Source organism: Otolemur garnettii, unplaced genomic scaffold, assembly GCF_000181295.1.
Source record: "Otolemur garnettii isolate 467f Iridium unplaced genomic scaffold, OtoGar3 scaffold00097, whole genome shotgun sequence".
Classification (NCBI taxonomy): domain Eukaryota; kingdom Metazoa; phylum Chordata; class Mammalia; order Primates; family Galagidae; genus Otolemur; species Otolemur garnettii.
The window spans coordinates 3533202-3544974 of record NW_003852492.1 but is presented as its reverse complement, the minus strand read 5'-3'; the positions used below and the strand labels follow the sequence as shown (position 1 = coordinate 3544974).

The window sequence follows — 11773 nt, the reverse complement described above, 5'->3', positions numbered from 1 at the left end:
TGACTGAATAAGCGTTTCAGGATCTTCGTCATGACTCTTAAATCTGGGCCTGTCAGTTCGCCCCTGCGTTTCTCGTCTTTAGGCACGGCATGCGGCTTACAGAGTTTAACCAATCATATGACGTCGAGATCAGGTTGCCAGGCAGATTATGCTAATAAGGCCCCGCCTTTTATGCTGCTCCCACTCTGCGGCGGGAAGAACCACCTGGAGGTGGCGGGGGGGTTTGATTTCTATCACCCCTAGGGAGAGAGGATCGGGGACCCGCTGATCTTCCAGCTCCCCTCACCCAACGTCGTGTAAGTACCTAAAGGATTAAGGGAACCGGATAAGCCATGGTCCAGAGTACCCCATAGACTGGGAGGGTGTTTCGTCTTTGCTTAGTCCCACCCAAAATGGCGCCCAGCTCTTTCCGCGTCTGAGAGCCCGGCCGGGGCCAACCGACCGCGGACCCGGGTGGGGGGGGGAATTGATGGTAGTGGTGGGGGGGAGAAATCCCGGCGGCACCGCCCGATGGTACAGTCCAGCCGGGGCTGGGACAAGGCACCTCACTCGGGGTGGGGGGTCAAACCATCTGCACCTTCTAAGGGGAAAGGGGCAAGACCCCCTCCAGCAGGCCCTCCTGGCGCAACGTTCAGCGATGGCTTCGTCGCCTCCTCGCCCCTGGCTTCCCCACGCGCAGCCTCCCCCCTGCGACCCCCGAGTGGCTCGCACGCTCCGCCGGCCGCGCGCACCTCTCCTCCCCTGCCCGCGTTGGTTGGGCCGGGACGGCAGTTGGGCGGCCTGCGCGCTGCTGCGGCGGTGGCGGCGGTTGGGCGGGCGCTCGGGATGCTGCGGACCGGTCTCCGCCGTCCGGGTGCCAGGGGCCGGCGCGGGGGGTGGCGGCGCGGCCCGGGTCTCGGGGCCGGCCGGCCGCGGGCGGGCAGCGGGTGCGCACGGCGCGGGGCTCTATCCGAGAGGGCTCCCAGCTACGGTGGAGGCCGCGCTGCCTGCTTGCTATTGATTGCAGGTCCGAGACCTGTATTTACTAGATGGCGTCGCTGAGACGGGGAGGGGGCCGGCTACGGGAGTGCCGGGGTGGCCTGTATGGATCTGTCCAGCAGACACCGTGCGGGGGTGACCGGGGCGGAGTCTTGCCCCTGCCACCCTGCGTCCCGGGTGCACCCCAAAGGCGTTACCAGGCCAGTTTGGGCGAGGGTCCGTGGTGTGTAGTTTTCCAGCCCGGAGCCAGCTTTTATTAAGTATTGTTTAGTCTGTAGCTGGGTAATAGTTATTCTGAGGGAAACAGAATAGTCACCGTCTGCCTACCAGGCAGACAAACACAGCACTGTTGAATTTTGTGGTGTGCTTTAGCCTTGCTTGCTGGATAAATTGGATTCCAGTCCGTTTTCAATGTATGTGTACACTTAAGCACGAGGAGGGGTGGCTTTGTGCTGTCATCAGGGATTAAACTTGTAATGAGACCCACCCAGCTCTGCCCTCTGCCCTAATTCTGCTCTTTTGCCTGCTTAAATCCTGCCCTGCTCATCACTGCCAAAGTTTTGTTTAAACTCAACAGTACTTACCTTCATTAAAAACAACAAAACCGTTCATGACTATATGGTGGCCTTTGTTTTTGACTTGTTGCCGTTTTTTCTTTTTTTAAAATCACTCCACCCACCTTTACTATAAGCTCTTTGAAGGCAGGCAGGCATATTCTTACACTGTATCTTTTTGTACTGTCCTGGTACCCACTCTACGACTAGCACCACAGTAACTTCTCTTTTGATGAACAGTACTTACTTTATTGTGAGAAAAGCAAGATTAAAAAAAATTAAGATTGGTTGAGGGCAAAGCAGTGTTAAATATTGAGTGTTTATACATAAGATGCATTTAGGAAGTTTACTAGGTTTACTATTTTTAATAAATTGGGGTGAAATTGACATAAATGAACAATTCAGGGGCACTTTAGTGGAAGCAGTACCTTGTTTGTTTTGGACCAAGACGGATGTATGGTGCCTCCTCTACTCCATGAGCAGCCGCCCTTTGCTCTTCCCTGTTACTTGCTTTACAAGGGTACTACACTGCTCTCCTTTCTCAAAGAAGCCATAGTTTTTCTAATGTTTTGTAGCATGATCCATGGGCTGGTCATGGACTGTGGGCTCAGGCAATCCACCCACCTCGACCTCCCAGAGTGCTAGGATTACAGGGGTGAGCCACTGTGCCAGCTAAAGCAACAGTGACAACAACAACAAAGAAATAGCCACCCTGGACCAGGATGAGTAGAGAGCGACCGTGGAGGAGAGATGAGTGGGGAGAGGCCCTGGACCTGAGATGAGTAGGGAGCGGCCCTCGACCAAGATGAGTGGGGAGTGACCGTGGACCAAGATTAATGGGGAGCAGCCCTGGACGTGAGATGAGTGGGGAGCAACCCTGGACCAAGATGAATGGGGAGTGACCCTGGACCAAGATGAGTGGGGAGCAGCCCTGGGTGCAGTGGAAGCCACCTGGCCCTGGGGAAGAGCCTGATGCAGGCTCCCTTGGACCTTCCTGCACTGGGTTCTGTTCACATGATCTCCATCTCTGTGACCTCCTGGGCAGTCACTTCCTAGATGAGGAAGGCAGACTCATCAAGGAGTTGGGCCGCCACCTGACTGCCCTCCATAGGCTGGCTGCCCCAGGCTCTCACTCTCAAGCTGGACTAAGGAGCCTGAGGAGCCCTCTTCAAAGTGTCAGGGTTCTGCTGGAGCCTCACCCTCCAGCCACAAGGCTGCATTTTAACCACCCTGGGGTCCTCTCCCAAGCCTTGAACCAAATGGAAATAAAGCTTTTTGGAGAAAAAGAAAAAGAAAAGTTAGCTGGGCATCATGGAGACACCTGTAGTCACAGCTACTGTGGAGACTGAGGCAGGAGGATCGCTCGAATCCAGGAGCTTGAGGCAGTCTAGCCCCAGTGACAGAGTGAGACTGTCTAAAAACAGAAACAGAAACAAAAACCTAAAAAATAAAGAGTAGATAGGCTAAGTGCCCTTCAGTTGCTGTGTGGATAAAGAAAATGTGGTATATGCTGTGTATGCCGTGAAACTACTCAACCAAAAAGGAGTGAAATGTCTTTGCAGCAACTTGGGTGGACCTGGAGACCATTATCCTAACGGAAGTGCCTCAGGAATGGATAAACAAACACCTCTCGCTCTCACTAATAAGTGGGAGCTAAATGAGGGGTGTTTACCGGCACAAAGCGATGTAGGGGGTCTCTATGAAAGTTTTGAGACAGACTATGTTATGCTCCATTATTTCACTTCCAAGAAACAGTCAACAGCGCCCTTTCTGATTCACCTGTGCAGGTTTCAACTCTCCTGGCTTATTGATGTTGCTGGGAGGGCTTCGTTTGTTTCCATCTCTGTGGATTTTATGTTTCTTGATTTCTGTGTATCTCAGAACTTTCATAATGACCTACGTAAAAGACATTGGGAACCAAGAAGGGGAGTGAGGATAGAAACTTACCTGCTAGGCACACTGAGGAGTGTTCTGCCGAGTGGACGCTGAAAGCCCCGACTTTGACATTATACAGGGTATCCATGTAACCACAACTTCTGTACCCTCTTAATATTCTGGAAAACAGTGTAGATGGTGGGTCAGGGTGGCTCACACCTGTAATCTCAGCACTCGGGGAGACTGAGGCAGGAAGATCTTGAGTCCTGGAGTTTAAGGTTGCAGTGAAGTATGATGGTGCCACCACATTCCAGCCTGAGTGAGAGGGCAAGACCCTGCCTCTCTCTCAAAAATAAATAAATAAATAAATTCATATTGCTTTTATTTACTTATTTGAGACAGAGTCTCACTCTGTTGTCCAGGTGAAAGTGCCCTGGTGTCAGCTTCCCTCACTGCAACCTCAAGCTCCTGGGCTTAAGCAATCCTCCTGCCTCAGCCTCCTGAGTAGCTGGGACTACAGGTGTCTGCCACAACATCCATCTCATTCTTGTATTTTTAGTAGAGAAGGGGTCTCGCTCTTGCTCAGGTTGGTTTTGAACTCCTGAGCTCAAGGGATCTTCAAGCCTTGGTCTCCCAGAGTGCTAGGATTACAGGTGGGTGCCACTGCTCGGGTTCATTTTCCTTTTTAAAAGAACCTAATTATGGGGATAGGTTTCTGAGCAACAAGCATAATTGATCAAAGGGTTGAAAACTATTGAGCTGTACTTTTGGTTTCCTCGGTATATTTTCATTGTAAGCACTGGTAAACACGTGATCACTGCATAATTTCAGTTGGTAGAAAGAAGCTATTAAACATCCTGTCATTGCAGTGTTTGAATCGTTCAGAATTTGAATGGTGATATACTTGGAATTATTACCACTAAAACACGTAGTCTCCCACTGCAACGCCAGCCCAGAGGGTAGGCACACCTAGTCGAGCAATTTATTTGTTTTTCACAAGCAGAATTTATTATTTATTATTTTAATTTATCACGGTATTTTAATAGATTAGCAGAGGAGAATTTGGTCTGGTGTCTAGAAAGAGCAAGCGAGTTAAGAAAAAGGAAATGGTTGCAACCACCAAATCCTCATAGGAATTCTGGGGAACAGGGAAGGGAGAAGGGGTGAGAGGGGCCTTTTCTTGCCTCATGCTTTGGTCCACACTGTTGATGCTTTTCGAGGTTTAGTTGAATCACTGCTTAAGGGTATTTGGCCCGTCCTCTTCTATTCTTAACATTGTAATTCTGGTTACAGACTTGCGCGGAACATCCTGAATGGGTGTGTCTCCTGTGACACTGATACCTCACTAAAGTTCTAAAACATTATTTTGATCCCTCTTCTAAAATCCCTCAGTGCTTTCCCACTGCCCATACCTGTGTAGATTTTAGATTTCTTTGGGTTGTAGAAAGCACCTGCCTTTTTGGACAATATCAGAAAGGTTTCGGGAATAGGGGGTGTTGGTGGGGAAATGGCTACCTCCAGATTAGCATGACAGCAAGAGACTTAAACCGTGGGGAAGGCAATCTTCGTAAGGTCAGCAGTACACGACTCTTTAAGAAGCCTAAACATACAGATTGCTAAAAGGTTACTGTCTGCTGCAATAGTCTGTTACTCTCCATCATTCACTTTTTAGTTAAACTCATTTATTTCAAACATTAGAATATTGGAAGGCTGGTGCGGTGGCTCATGCCTGAAATCCCAGGACTCTGGGAGGCCAAGGTGGGAGGATCGGTTGAGCTCAGGAGTTCGAGACCAGCCTGAGCAACAGCCAGACCTCATCTCTACGAAAAATAGAAAACTGGCCAAGTGTTGTGGCAGGAAGGAGCCTGTAGCTCCAGCTATGGGGAGGCTGAGGCAAGAGGATCCCTTGAGCCCAAGACTTTGAGGTTGCTATGAGACATGATGATGCTATGGCATCAGAGTGAGAATTGGTCTCAAGGAAAAAAAACTAGACTATTGGAGGTGAATGCTACTCATCCCCTCCTTTTTTACCTATATCCTTTATTTTCACTCTGACTTTGATGTTGCAATCAACAGCCTCTTTCCTGTCCTGACCTTTGCAAGAAATCAGGTCTCTTAGATCTGCCCTGTCCAGTACTGTAGCCAGTAGCCACATGTGGCTCTTGAGCGCTTGAAATATGTTTAAGTGTGAAATGTGTACCCCAGATCTTGAGAATTAATATTAAAAAAGATGACATCACAATTTCTTTCTCTTTTCTTTTTTTTTTTTTTTTTTTTAAGACAGAGCCTCAAACTGTTGCCCTGGGTAGAAGGAGGTCACAGCTCACAGCAACCTACAATTCCTGGGCTTAAGCGATTCTCTTGCCTCAGCCTCCCAAGTAGCTGGGACTACAGGTGCCCGTCACAACGCCCGGCTATTATTTGGTTGTAGTTGTCATTGTTGTTCAGCAGGCCCAGGCTGGATTTGAACCCGCCAGCTCTGGTGTATGTGGTTGGCGCCTTAGCCACTTAAGCTACAGGTGCCCACTGACATCACAATTTCTAAAATATTGGTTACGTGTTGAAGTGATAATATGTTAAATAAACTGGGTTAAATAAAATATATTATCACAATTTCACCTGCTACTTTAAAAAAATGTATCAAATACATTTTAAAATTTAAAATTATGTGTGCATTGCTTCTCGGCCTTTGACTGAGATCAAGTGTGAAATGATGCGTGTGTGCACTTTGCATCTGTGGCTTAGTGTGTCTGTTGAACAGGACGGCCTCAGTCTGGGAGGTTAGGGTGTTCCCACATAGTAATGAAATGTGTTATCTTTTAGTTTCCACAGTTTTAAATAATAGAGACTGCCGTTATGTAGATGCATGTGTTTTTTAGTGCTCTTGATAGCTCTCACAATACAGGATTATTCTTTTGAAGAATATCTTAATCTCAAAAGCACTTCTAGATAATTAACTGTTATTGAATTAAAATATTCAATTAATCATTTGAGCTTAATAAAATGACATCCATGAGCACATAATCCATTAAAAGGAAGTTGAGCTAAGCATAATCAGCTGAATTTCCCCAAATTTGGTCTGCTATTTGTACATTGATTTTTATAATTTACTACTTTTCAGAAGTTTTTTTTTTTTTTTGAGACAGAGCCTCAAGCTATCCCCCTGGGTAGAGTGCTGTGGCTTCACAGCTCACAGCAACCTCCAACTCCTGGGCTCAAGCGAGTCTCCTGCCTCAGCCTCCCAAGTAGCTGGGACCACAGGCGCCCGCCACAACGCCCGGCTATTTTTTGGTTGCAACTGTCATTGTTGTTTGGCGGGTCCGGGCTGGATTCGAACCTGCCACCTTAGGTGTATGTGGCGGGTGCCTACTTTTCAAAAGTTTAAGAGATATTTCTAGGAGAAACTTGAAATTGAGAAAATCAAGTTCACATTTTTTTCTCCTGTTATTTAGAAAAAGGCCACAATAGTTTGATTCTAAGGGTGGAACAGTTTGGTCCAGCTCCTGGGACGACTGTCCTTTTAAACACAGTTGGAGAATCATAACCTACAGATAAATTCCATGTTGTTTTTACTCCTATATTTGAAAACATTGACAATTTTGTCCTAACCTGCCTTTGCCAATGCCTTGCCTTTTACTACCCTGTGTAGAGGTTTGATAAGGAGTAGAATTTACAGCCTGGACTCTGGGGAGCAGAGGAACCTGGTGTCATTGCTCTACTTAACTTACTGGCTGTGACCTTGGGCAAGTTACTTGTGTAAGCTTTAGTTTTCATATCAAATCATTCAACTAGTTTCTTAATTGTTTTTTATTTTTATTATTTTAGAGATAGTCTCTATCACCTAGGCTAGAGTGCAGTGGTGTGGTCATTGCTCACTGTAACCTTGAACTCCTGGGCTCAAGTGATCCTTCCTTCTGAGCCTCCCCAACAGCTGGGACTATGGGTGCGCACCACCATGTGCTGTTTTAAAAATTCTTTGTAGACATGGGCTCTTGGCTATGTTGCCCAGGCTGGTCTGGAACTCTTGGCCCACCTCAGCCTCCCAAAGTGCTGGTATTATAGTTGTGGACCATTGAACCTAGCCAGTTTCTTAATTATTAGTAGAGATAATAATAGTACTAACCTCACAGATTTCTTATGAGGGTGCTTATTAGTAACTGACCACAATAGTATAAATGGTTCGATAACAATGCACACAGTGTCAAATGGCTCAAACATTGTTTACCTATAATAACTTGGGCCCTGTATGTTAGCCAAACTGGTCTTTCCATTGTTCCTTAAATATTCTTGGTTTTCCCTCTGTGTTTTCATTCCTTCATTTCTCGAGTGGAATGTTTGTTCCTCTCTGTCCTCCTCTACCTCCTTTCCTAGTCCTGCCCACCAAAATCCCATCCATCCTTTAGGAGCAGTGGTTGCAAAACTTGTTTTTGGTAAAGGACCAGATGGTCATTATTCATCATTTGATGAATGAGAAGATCTAAGAACAGGAACGAAACTTATTTATATGATGTGCACTTTCCCTCAAGTATCATAAAGCTACTGAAGTAAGATATTATGTTACTACAAAACAATAATTGTAGAATTAAAAGAGACTATGTAGTAGTAATAGCACTTGGGCGAGCTTTGCTTTATTTTAAGAAAGATTTTATTTTAAGAAAGATTTTATTTTAAGAAAATTTTAAGAAAGTTTGTGTTAATTTTGTATATATTTATCCCGTGCTCTAGGTATCTCACCAAAAACTTAGCTTTTCATAAATCATTTTAAAAATATCTTTTTTCAGATCCATGGTTTTCAGCAGTTATAAAATATAACCGATATTTTAAGTCTAACAAAAAATGTGTAAGATCTTTCTAGAGAAAATTCTAAAACTTTATTGAGTGAGTTTAAATAAAACCTAAATAAATGGAGAGCACAGTGGTTCCAGGATGGAAAGATTCAATACTGAACAGGTGACAATTCTCTGGAAACTGATTTATAGATCTAATGTAATTCCAGCATTTTTTTTTTTTTTTTGAGACAGGCTCTCATTCTGTTGCCTGGACTAGAGTGTAATACTGTCATCATAGTTTCCCTCAACCTGTAACCTCAGATGCCTGGGCTCAAACCAACCTCCTGCCTCAGCCTCCAGAGTAGCTGGGACTACAGGTGTGCACCTCCACACCTGGCTAATTTTTCTATTTTTTTTTATTATTTTATTTTATTTTTTTTTGAGACAGAGCCTCAAGCTGTCCCCCTGGGTAGAGTGCCATGGCGTTACAGCTCACAGCAACCTCCAACTCCTGGGCTCTAGTGAGTCTCCTGCCTCCACCTCCCAAGTAGCTGGGACCACAGGCGCCCGCCACAACGCCCGGCTATTTTTTGGTTGCAGCCATCATTGTTGTTTGGCGGGCCCGGGCTGGGGATTTGAACCCGCCACCTTAGGTGTACATGGCTGGCGCCTTAGCCAGTTGAGCGATAGGCGCCGAGCCATATTATTTTATTTTTTGAGACAGGATCTTGTTCTTGCTCAGGCTGATCTCAAATCCTAGAGTTCAAGCAATCCTCCCATCTCAGCCTCTCAGAGTTCGAGGATTATAGGTGTGCAACACCACGGCTGGCCAATTCCATCAAATTTTTAAAAATTAGACAAACTGATTGTAAACTTTTTGCCAAGACCCAAGAAAGGCATAACAAAGAAAAGTTGGGATAACTTCTCTAGTGGAGATTAAGAAGAGGTATACCAATTAAGACATTGTGCTGTTGGCACTGGGTAGGTTTATCATGACAGATCAGGAGGGCACCATGTGGAGTCCAGAAAGAGTATCCTCCGAGTACAGATCCAGACCCTTGATTTATGATCCAGGACCCATAGCAGAATGACAGGTAAAACAATAAAGCGTTTAGAAGTTAATGTAGGGGAGTGTATTCACGCCTGCCGCAGAATGAAGGGATTCTTAAACACATGCTATAGGCGCTAATAGGGTAGTAGGCAAAAGTCTAGAAGAAACACTTCAGGAGAGGAGAAACTAAAATGCTTAATAAATGTATGAAAAGGTGTTCCACCTTGTTAATAATCGAAGAAACACAAATTACAACCATAATTCCATAACACCATGCACCTAAACGGAAATTAGCAATTCCAGTCCTGAGGATGCTGAGCTGTAGAAACTTGCACACATGACCGACAGAGATACCAGTTAGCATAAGGATTTGGAAAACAGTCGAGCTTTGTCGAGAAAGTAAAAAATACGCCTACTTTTAATGCCCAGTCATTGCACTATTAGAGAAATGCATTCACATGGGAGAGCCAGAAAAAATATTTCGAGTAACTTATTTTCATGATCTGAATTGATTCAATTAATGTTGAGGGCTGCCATGCTCTTTTCTGTACATATAGGTAGCGTTTTATTTGTTTATTTTGGAACAGTGGGGAATCAATGTTATTTATGCTTTATCTCTCTGCTGAGTATTTAAATAAAATTTTCTATCCAACATGGATATTCTTTTTTTTATTGCTTGGGATTCATTGAGGTTAATGAATATTCTTATGTCTTAAAAAATTATTTGAATTTTTACAATGGGAATCTTTTATTATGACTTTGTAGTTACCTCTCTGACTATTTAATCTGCTCAATTAAATCTCTCTGTAAGTTTAGTAAATTACAGGCTGCACTGGTTCCTTTGAGATGAAGTCTAGCCTGGTGGTTGCATCATCTGGTGGGGGACCAACAAGACAGTGGCAGGTCCAGCCTGCTCTGCCAAGGACAAAAGCTGTTGCAGGAGAAAGGGCACAGGTGGTTCAAGCCCTGTAGGAATGAGGGATCTGGGCTTGAATCTCCCTAGTGAGCGCAGTGGCCACGGATAAGTTATCATTTATGTTGTGGTGAGGATTAATTGAGATCAAGTGTTGGAAGGGCATCTCACAGGACAGGTGCTCAGTAAATAGCTGTAGGTATAATCATTACTACTATACTACATGTTTACTTAAGTAACTTAATTTCCACAGAAATTTGCCTTTTGAATGAGATGGACTGTGATTATGCTAAGGGTTTCTAATTTTGAGGTTTTGTTTAACTCTTTCAGTGAATTTACAAATGGAGCCAACATATTATAGGCTACACCTTAGTGAAATGGACCAGTGAAGTGTTTGCAAAGAATAGTCAAGGCTGAGATTTCTAAATAGGAATGCCTCTAATTTGTCTTTCCGTGTGGAAGAAAATGCTAATCACATAGGTTTAACATTTTATCAATTTTAAGTTGAACTTTACATATTTTCTGGTGAAATATATTAGTTAAGAGAGTACCTGTGCCTATAGTTAGGAGATAATTATTCCCAAATCAATTGTTTAATAATGAAAATTATTAGTTTTTTTTTTTTTTTAGACACAGAGTCTTGCTCTGTTTTCTGGACTAGAGTGTAGTGTTGTCGTCATAGCTCACAGCAACCTCAAAACTCCTGGGCTCAAGTGATTCTCCTGCCTCAGCCTCCTGAGTAGCTGCGGCTACAGGTGTACACTACCACATCCAGCTAAGTTTTTCTATTTTGGGTAGAGACAGGTTCTAACTCTTGCTCAGGCTGGTGTTGAACTACTGACCTCAAATGATCCTCCTGCCTCAGCCTCTCAGAGTGCTAGGATTACAGGTGTCAGCCACCATAATAGGCCTAAAATATCTTTTAATCAAAAAGAAGACTTCTCTGGATATCTACAAGACCTAAAACTTGGCCTATGCTAGTCATAATTTAAATAGTTATTAACAGTTACAGTACACTTTATTCTTTTGTTCTATACTGTGACAGATGCTATCCCACTTCATATTAGTCTGTGAGGTCGGTAAGACAGGTAGCTTTATTCTTATTGTCAAGATAAATTTTGCTTGCCTTCAGAAGCCCTTTTTCCACTGCTCCATACTTAGAACTTTAAGAAATGTTCTGAATAGTAGAAGACAGCTCAGAGCGCTGGAGCAGTGCGTGCTGGCCCGCAACAGTGGTTTTATCACGATGGGGTAGATGAAGGCTAGACGTGGGCCTGCAGTCCCGGCTACTTGAGAGTAGGATACAAAGGGAATTACTTAAAGCCAGTCCAGCACCAGTTTACTTCTTAGTCACGGTCACTTAGTTTAACAAAACACTTTTTTAGGAGTTGAGGTAGAGTGAACAAGTAGTTACAGGGTTTTTTATTACATACACAGCGTTAAGTTATGAAAATTGTGCCCAGCTCGGCGCCTGTGGCTCAAGCGGCTAAGACGCCAGCCACATACACCTAAGGTCGCGGGTTTGAATCCAGCCCGGACCTGCCAAACAACAATAATGGCTGCAACCAAAAAAAAAATAGCCGGGCGTTGTGGCGGGTGCCTGTGGTCCCAGCTACTTGGGAGGCTGAGGCAG

General features: G+C 44.7%; 1 protein-coding gene across 1 annotated transcript in view; it reads left to right on the top strand.

Annotated features, from left to right (window-relative positions):
- The first annotated feature begins 248 nt into the window (after window positions 1–248).
- PRDM10 (PR/SET domain 10) overlaps window positions 249–11773 on the top strand; it is an 80444-nt gene continuing 68919 nt past the window's right edge. The window contains exon 1 of the mRNA XM_003795902.2: window positions 249–296. The gene's annotated coding sequence lies outside the window, so the exon portion shown is untranslated. The remainder of the gene's footprint in view (window positions 297–11773) is intronic.